Source organism: Rhyacophila brunnea, unplaced genomic scaffold, assembly GCF_057557595.1.
Source record: "Rhyacophila brunnea isolate RB1 unplaced genomic scaffold, BYU_Rbru_1.0 scaffold_61, whole genome shotgun sequence".
Lineage (NCBI taxonomy): Eukaryota > Metazoa > Arthropoda > Insecta > Trichoptera > Rhyacophilidae > Rhyacophila > Rhyacophila brunnea.
Genome location: NW_028233288.1, coordinates 1455954 through 1466501, shown reverse-complemented (window position 1 = coordinate 1466501; position 10548 = coordinate 1455954).

The following is a 10548-nucleotide window of genomic DNA, read 5'->3' as shown; positions in this document are numbered from 1 at the left end:
TTTTTATCATTTTATCTATTTTGACGTGGATATTCCGTTGGGAATATTTCACAACACCTTGATGCATCTTTTGTGATCTCCCCCTGATATATTTCATCAACTGATCTTCTTCACTCAAATGTGATGAGTTCAAGTGTCTTGCGTTTTTATCGAATAAATGGAATTTTAAGCAATTGACCCCAAATTTAAAAGAAAAGAACTATCACGATGTTTGAAAAAGAAGATGACTGTAGCGATTTAAAAGTGAATGTCTTAGAAACAGTACCAAATAATAGCGATAAAGGGGAAGAATCATCAGTAAATATCGAAGATTCCATTCGAGCTCCAAATAATGAAGTTGACATTCAGAATGAAGATGAAATGTCTGAAAATATATTAATAGCACAACCCAATAATTCAATAAAAGATCCCAACCTAATTTTGGAAAATGTATGCCAATTAAACAAATCAGAAGAAATAAATAAAGAAAAAATATGTGATACTGATGAGAAATCGGATGAAGATAGCGATATCACAAAATTAAACGAAATTCAAAAAGAATTATCGTGTAAAAATACCTTTAATGATTCAAACTCAATTGTAGTTAAAAATCTTGATTTGAAAACAACAAAACAAGATATTATTTCATTATTTAAGTCTTGTGGAAAAATAGAAAGAATAAATTTTGTTGTTAATAAAAAGAATAAGAATCATAAAAATACTATTTTGGCTAATGTGGAATTTGCAAAGAAAACTAGTTCTAATCTTGCTTTAACGCTGAATGAAACTGTCCTTAAAGGTAAAAAAATTTTCATTAATAGAAAGAAGATTAAAAAATCCAATAGTGGTAGAAGAAATGTTTAATCGTTCTGTAAATAAACTTTTTCTTGTAAAATTTGTATCTTTTTTTTAAAATAAGTATGCTCATTTTTATATTACTTTTTATATATTATATAGGAAAATTAATAGATCCGTTGAATTATCATGTTGTTGATTTTATCAGTTAGTCTCGTTGAATTAATTTTTAACAAATTAGCATTGCAATTTTAAAAAAATAATAATGCCATTATTAAAGGTATACAGTGCATAAAATCAACCACATGGTAAATATTTATGGCATCTATTTATTTTCATATAAAAATAAGATGAAAATAAAATTAGAGATAAATATATATTATAGGAAAAATCAAGTAAATGAAATATCTTCTACTAGCGATCAATATATATGCTTGCCTGAAAAATTCATTAAATTAAGTCAGAAATAAATTATATATAAATGAATAGACATTACATAAATGCCTTTAAAATTATACTTTCCCCATTTTTATTCATTTGTTTAAGAATTCGCCGCATTTTTATTGTTATATTTCTTTCATATGATACAAATAATAATATTTATGCCTATAAAATTTTGCTCGACTGACCAGATTTATTTGTGCATGATAAAAAGAAAAATACGATTTCTTTGGTGGAAATACGAAAAACAAGTAATGATAACCTAACCAATGTTGAAAATGTGAAACTGTAAAAATAAAATTTATTGACGAACGAACTCATATTCATCTACAAATACAAAACAAAAATAGCATTATATGCCAAAACATGGGATGACGTGGTCACAAAATACCACAAGACATATATTAAGGAACCGGGGATGCCGCTAGAATTCGAAGCATATGCGCAAACAATAGTATTAAAAAACACTTGAATGTATAAATATTGAGCGTAGAAGATATTTTGAGAAAGACAGTAGAGATGGTGTGATTGAAAATAGTATGCACAGAAAATCTGTAATATACAGCAATCTACGGTTTTTGCAAGCAAATATGAAATTTTTTTAAAAATTAGCCCTTGAAGGAATAATAAAAAAATATTTACGTCAAAATCTGAGGTAACACAAGATAAAAGCCATCAGTATGTAATCAACACTATTAATAAATCAAAAGCCATGTATCTTAATTTTTTATTACGAATTCTTAACCAATAAGCCTTTTCTTAAGTACGATAAAAATTAATAATTCAAATTTTCTTTTTTTTTGTAAAAGAGGAATTTAAGACAATTTAAATTCACTGGTTGTTGAATTCGATGCACTAAATCTTTTTGACAAGTTATGGTAAGGATAGTGTATATTGATTAAAAAAATATTAAACAAGATATTGTATTTATTCTTGCTGAGATGGAATTTATGTAGTATAAAAAGGTTTCATCGTCATTGTTTTCTTTTCTTTTTTTCATCTACATCCTGATTCTATAAAAAAATATCTCTGGTATTTTTTTATAATATAACAGAGCTGGTTTTTTGACTAAACTGATCGAAATATCTATTTTTTTGGATTAAATATATAATTTATATTTACAAGTGAGAGGAGAAGATAACCGAAAGTATAATCCGCTGTGCGCGCAGAGAATTAAGCAACTTGTGCACAAGAACAAAACTAAAGTATAATAAAATAACCCTATAAATAAAAAATTCCCATATTTAAGGGTTATTTTTAGAATGTAATTTTAGATTTCTTCTTTAAACACAACACGATTTTTATGGTGATCAGATCCTATCTATCCTTTGAACCAAATCCTCTTCTCTTTTCAAGACCTATTGGTTCAAGGGTTTTCTTCAATCCTATAGTTTGTATTATATATTTTTATTTATGGGTTAATTTTGGTATTGTAATTTTAGATTTTCTCTTCAAGCATAACGTGATTGATTTATCCTGGGTACGTCATATCTATACCTTCAGCCATATCCTCTTCTATTACATCTTACTCGATACCTCTTCATAGTCCAAGACTTTTAGTCGTCTGGATTAAAGATAAAAAAATATTCATGGGTTAATTTGTTTTTAGCCATTTAAATTTGTTTAAACAAAAATTTAGATGACACCGTAGAGCAGACCATATTTATAATACTCTTTTCAACAACGTCCTATATACAACCTTCTTACATGCACATCCACTTTTCAAGATTTATTAACACAAGTGTCTTGTTAAAACCTATTGTGTGTGGGTTTTAACTCTACTCATCTTGGAATTCTCAAAAAGAGTGGCCAATATAACTTATTATGCAAGCAAAATTAATTTAAGATGATTCGGACAAAATTAGACATTAAAAGAGTAAATTATATTTTATTGTGAATATTTTATTTATCAATTGCGTTTAATAACAATATCTTTGATTCTAATTTTTAAAAAATAACAAGAAGAATATAACAAATATAAACTAAAACTATAGGATAACCAACAATAAACTTCTTATCACATAATTCAAGATATCCACAAAAAACAACACTAGCAACATAACTACTCCAAGACAATGATGCAATAGCCAAAGGAACTTTAATAAAAGGAAAAAATATATTGATAAAAGAAAAAAGAACAATCGGCAAGAACGAATAACCCAGAACACTAAAGCATTTCGCAAGCTCAACCTTTTTAGCATTTGTTTTTAAAACATTTAACAAGAAACAAACCATGACACTAGAAAATATCGTGATGAAATAAACATAGCCAAAATGAACCTTTCCATTAAATAGTAAACAAATGCAGTATAGGATCATAAATAACGCAGGTCCAGCAACATCGGATCTTTCTACTTGAATGTGGGGGTTTAATACCATCTTTGTTTCGTTATAGATCGTTTGAAAGTCTATTCCAAGTTCTTGGAGCAATGGTTCGTCTGTTGGAAGTCTTCCGATTATTGCTGATTTGAAATCTATTCTATCAATATAAATATCATGAAAATCCGACATGTTCATTTTTAAAATAGGGCTGGGATTTTAATAATTTTATGCGGATTAAAAATAGAATATGCAAGAAGCATATAATTTATTACTACTGCAGACGATATTATAAAAGTTAGCAGTACTTTAAAAAATATATGAACATATTTTAAACAAAACAAGCAAAATTCTATCATTTAAAAAAAGAAATCAAATACAACATTTTAAACACATGCAACACACTAAATCATTACAAAAACTAAATTTGACCTAAACAACCACGCAAATATTTTAAACATACGCATTTAATGATCAATACAAAAAAATATAATATATTTTAAAGCACCGTGCGCTAAATGCGATATTGCTCACCCAAAAAGAGAATAAATCGATAAAAAGCTTGAAATATATTTAATTACGTATACTAAAGCCTTAATTATCTCGTTTTTATTAATAATTTATCTTACTAAAAATAACCTTATCTTATTTTTTTGTTCTGCCCAAAGTGGAACACAGATTTTTATACCAGTCCAATATTATTCAATTGATATCGAATGAAAATCGCCTCGTAATCCTTAACTCTATTGAATAATAAATAGTTTTGATTTTAAAGAAACATCCATAGACAACGTTGAAATCCTTTTCAAAGGTCAGAATAAATTATTATGTTCTAAGTTGTGCCGGAAACATTTATTATTTTTTAATTCCTTTTTTTATTATTTATAATCCTAACTAACTTTATTCTTTTTTTTTACTAGCCATCTCTAACATTCCGAGAAGAAAAATACCCCCCTGAATGGACCTTATGCTTTCTAAACTTAATTTCATCTATTTAAATCACATCTCCTTCACCACTTATTTGATTTAATTTTCTATAATACTTTGGGCTGCTATTTTTGTAATTCTATCAATATTTCACATGCTCCTTATTCATCAATTTAAAGTTCATATACATAAATTTTTTTTGTGCTTTTTGTATTCACATTGTAATTATTATAAGAATGTTAATCTAGCCTTATATGAGATTTTTTCTTCCATAAAATTATAGCTATTTTAGTTTTCACTCCTCAGACAAACCATTCGATAATCTTCACCTACCCAAATTTTAAATTCATCACAACAACAATATTTGTAATTCTTTCTTCTTTGTGTGCTACTTATTCAAAAATAAATCACATTTATTCATGTTTTAGTCTTTTGTGTTACATCAAAATAAAAGGTAAAAAAAGTGAATATCCCAAAATGGCAGTTAACGCACGATCAGCTTTTATTACAAAATAATATTCTCATCGATAGGTTTATCTAAAACAATTAAATTTATATCCTTGATATTTTTTACTCTTAAAATTTTTTAAAAAGTAGATCTCATCAAAAGCTATACAACATTCTTATTACTCAGAAGCACCAAAAATCGACTCGGTAATTGTAAAAAAAAGAAGTAATTACATGATATATTCAAATAAGAAGTACTAACACGTTATTATATTTTTTTGTATTTTTAGATGCGATTAAATTACCTACACCAATTTACCAAGGTAAGATATAAAAAGGTATTTAGACATTTTTTATTTGTATCGAAAAGTAAATTTTTTTGTATTTTTATATAAAAAAGTTATAAGCTCATTAATTTATGAATTTTATGAATAACATAATATTTTTAGTCTGTATCTTCACTGTTATGAATAATAATTTGGATTTTTTTTTTATTATGGTGTAATATAATCACTATTTTTTTTCTGCTATGGGTTGATGACATCTTCGAATTCTAATCATAATAACTAAATTTTATTTTATCTTATATATATAAAGGAATTTTTGGCTCATTATGTTCCACATATATTTATAAGGTACATAAGAAACATATTTCATGTAAATATAAGTTTACAAATACTTGCGATGATGAAAAAAATTATTTAATGACCTTTAAAGTCAAATAAGAATAATACTAAAAAGATCAATATTTTGTTGTTATTCCTGTTTGCCCCTTTTTTAAAAGATAACATTTTTCAATTTTTAAAATTCAAGGTACACCTGAAATATTTTATAGATCAAATTTAGGATAAAAAAAATTTAGAATTTTTTTAATATGAATATAAATAACTTAAAAAATTAAAACCCAATAAAAATCGAGAATATATTATAAAAAACCCTGCGGAATATCCTATACATAACAAAATACAATACATATCTCAGATTCTACTTCATATTGTTAAGAAAAAATTGGGGAAAATCTTTTCTATCTTTTTAAATAACCAAGAACAATGAAGTGGCTCAAATTTATTTACGACCTCATGTAAAAAGATTTTCAAATTGTAAAAGTTTTTGGTGTTTACTTTTGGTTCTTACGATAAAGTTTTAAGCGATTTATAATTTTTTCTAATAAATAAATATTTAATCCTATATAACGATTATTGTCGCTTTTTTAGTAAAAAAAGACATTGTTAATAACTTTTTTAGGGTTATCTTTGATAAATCGCTTCTTTTTATCATGTAAATTTTTTGGCAAATATTTTTATATCAATTATATTCGTTTTTTATATCCTAGTTTTTGATAACTGTGACCTCATATCCATCGATGATATATAATATAATGGGAATAAATGAATAAAATCAACTCTATTATTGCCTGGGATAGCATAGCTTATACTCTTTAAATTTTTTTAAAGTTACCTAAATTGTTAATCACAGAAAATCCAAGTGTATAGCTGCATTTTTCAAATAAAAAAATTAGGAAGACATATGTGAGACGTTTAGGGAATCTTCAAGACAAAATTCAAAAATATCTCTAACAAAATGAGAAAAATGTATTTTTTTATATTGTCTTTAAGGATAATTGTTTTATATGTTGAAAACATATATATAAAAATATTTATAAGACTAAAATACTATACAATACTTTCTTTACAGCAAAATAAAGCGAATACGATAAAAATTTATTTCATAACATTTATAAAAAAGTTTCAAATAAAAGACGCTTAATTTTTTTCAAGTGTTATTATTAAAAAAATCATGTGTAAAAACTGATCTTAAAGTTAATAATTATTTTTATTTATGGGTTAGGTTTTTTATATAAATTTTATCGTTTGAGACGTAGTCAACCCGTTGGAAACATTGAACAACTCTTTAATACATCTTTTGACACCTTGTTATGATCTATCTTAATTAACTGCTCTTCTATCTTCAAATAAGATGTGTTAAAGTGTCTTGCCTGATCTAAAAGTAATTTAAATTATATAAAAATTATAGTATAAAAATATAATTATTAGACAGTACTTTCTTTTTTCACATCTTTCAATTATTGATATATAATAGATCAAAGAATGCATAGGCTAGATTTATAACATGATATAATGATTAAAAATTACAAACCGTCTGTATTTTTTTAATATTTACAAAATATCAAATCTTAAATATGATCATTCCGAATATTTTCTGCATAAATTCAATGCAAAAGTTTTATATTCAAATTAAATAATGAATTAATTCAAATCCAATTGCAAACTATTTATTTTTATACTCTTATATGGTTATAATAAATTAATAAGATTTTATCTATTCTTAGCAATTGAATACGGATAATTTTATTTTATATGTTTAATAATAATGCAGAAAACAATTTTTTTCCCAAACTACTCGATAGCTAGTAAAAACGATGTACAAACGTAAATTTATCTTTTGTATTACAAATTATAATAATTTGAAGATAATTTATACTTACTCAATACATAAGAAATTGGGCGTGAATACATATATATACATACATTCAATAGTCCAAATAAATAAATAAAACGAACTGATTTACATTGGTTTTACTTCAGATTTCGTCTTAATATAGTATACAATTTTATTATTCCTTGCTAATTTATTTTTTTGTATTTTTATTTATAATATACGATTATTTTTTCCTAGTTGAGAAAAAAAATTAGCGATATTTACGATCAATTTTGAAATGATTTTTGACGGAAGAAATATGGTTACATGGGCTTATATGCGAATATTTTTTCAAAGATATAAAAAATATATTTTATGAATCATAAAAGGATATTCGCTGTTCAAAAAATAAAGTTTTTCTAAGAATTTCGGCAGTAGAAACTTGTTTTTATTAGCCCAGAAGTGTATTTTAGAACTTTATCTCGCGAATAACTCTAAAAAACCAATAAAATACAAAAAGGTAAAAAATTATAAGCATTTAATTTATGCATTGATCTGGTGGTTAAAAAAACTATGCAGCAAAAAAATTGTATTTTAAAATTTGATAATTTTTATTTCTTTAATAAATTGATAATGTTGAATAATAAAAAGAAACTGCTTTTATAGACGTTTTAAACTTAAATAATGCAAAGTTATGGTATTACTGACAGTTAAAAACATTAAAGAGGATATGATTTTACATTTAAATGACGGAGAAGACAATTTTAATTAATCTTTGCTCACTTTTTAGATGAACAACATATAATATGGGATGTTTATATATATACTTTGTGTGTTACCTATGCCTAATATTTAAAAGCTGCGATTTATTCATTCCCCAAATTTTACATTCTTTTAATAGAAAATAATCTTTTTATAAATATTATATTAATTTTAGAAAATTCAAGGATAAATCGTATGCTTTTTCATTATATAATACTCATTAAATATATTTTTTTAATTTTTACCTCTTTACATTGCTGACTATTTATACAAAAATTTTTTTTGATTCTTGTAAAATTCTATATATCATTTGCAATTCCTATTTTTTTATTTTTAATGTTGTATTATAATTCGTTGAAATTATATCTTTCCTAGATTCCAAGTGCTGATATGTACTGAAAAAATTTTCATTTCATAGTAAATTATTTTTTGATTTGGTTTCTTATAATACTCGATCTATAGCATAAAATTTATCTCTTTTTAAAAATTTCCCGTTTTTGTGTAAGCTTCTCAATAAAGCTTTGATAATTCGTAAATTTTAAAGCATTAAAGCCTTCTCGAATTTATATCTACTTTATTCATTTACAACGTAATAAGATGTAAATAAAAGGCATGCAAAATACCTTTATTTTCAATGATGTGATTACATGTTCGTTTTTTATTTACAATGCAATGTTTTTAGGACTAATTTAATTAGAAATAAAAAATAAGATCAGCTTAAATATAAACATCTAATGATTTTTAGAGCCAAATTTTGTTTCTTGTAGCTTCTTACCGTGTGATTTTTCTATATTTATATTTAAAATAGATAGACGAAGTGGAAACATGCATGTAAGCTCAAACACTATGCAAGACACCCGAGCAAATCATATTTGAGAGAAGAAGAGCAGTCGATTAAGATAAATTTGGAAAAGGTATAAAAAGATATATCAAGGAGCTGTGCAATATTTCCAATGGGCCATTCACGTCTAAAAAAAATAAAATTGATAAAAAGATACATAATTCATAAAAATTAAGATGTATGATTTCTATATTTACTTTAATTTAATTTACTTAGGCTACATTTTAATTCTGATTCGTCTAATGCATTAATATTATAAAAATTATAAGAAAAAATTAATTGTATGATGTAAAATCAATATAAATTCACAATGTTTTATTTTTTTGATGGTTACATTTGTATTTATAAAAACTCATACAAATAGCATCTTTTTTTGTATGTTTCTAGCATTGTGATATTTATAAAGTTCAAACTGTATTTTCTGATGAAAAACCGAATTATATTGATATTGGTAGGAAATTTATTTATGCTTTTCAGGAATTATGAATGTAATCAAAATTTTTATGTACCTAAATGGTCAGCTATAAAGCATAAGAACATATTATGCGATTAATGAGTTTCTTCTTCAAGCTTTAGTTATTTGCAGAATTTGTTAACCAACTATTCATAATTTCCTTATCAATATCTATATAAATTCGTTAATTTCAAACAAAAATAATTTTATTAACTGATCGAAGAAATTACTTAATCCTTTGTCATAACATAATTTTTACATAATATTTCAACTTATTATTAACATTCCCTCAATTAACAAGTTTGATAAAGTTTAATGATGAATCATGTTTTATCAGAACGAATTTGCAAAAAAATAGATAATATATGATTTCATAGGAACAAGTGAGATCAATGTCGGATTTTTATTCATGTAAAATTAAACCCTGTACGAAATATTTTTTCACATTATATGTTTTTAATTGATTCAAAATAAATATATTAATTGATTTTCAGTGATATTTAGCTTATATAAGCACCCCAAAAAATAAAACCCCATCTACAATAATTTTGACACAATAATTACTTGGATTCTATGATCCTGTATCATCCATTTTCATAACTTTATAAAAGGTGACTAAAGTGGTATATAAAAAAAATTACATAGTTCTACCTTTTAATATCATTGCTAAAAATTTTTGTTGATGCATATTAAAAATGTGTATACGAAGTAATCATACATAATATTAATATAAATGACAATTTTTAAGGTGGGTTTGAACCCATTTAAAAAATTATTTCTTAAAGAAAACACAACCAGCTTGCCATTAGACCAATTAACGATATTATAGATATATACATGGTTTAATATAAAAAAATCAACGGTCAACCATATAATAGATATTAAAGATCGCATTTTATGAATTCATATATTACGAGTATTTAAAAACTAGGATTATTATGGTTACTTATTGCTTTAGAACCATTTGAATAGCTCAAAACAACCAAAAGACGCAATAGTTATAATTACAATCATATTTTTACAAAAATATCCTTGTTTTCTCTACAGTGATTTTTTTTGTTTTAATTTCATACTTTATCCTGTATTATTTCTACTAAGAGAACCTTTTTTTTTCAATTTTCTTCAATAAGTCAAGATAAAAATA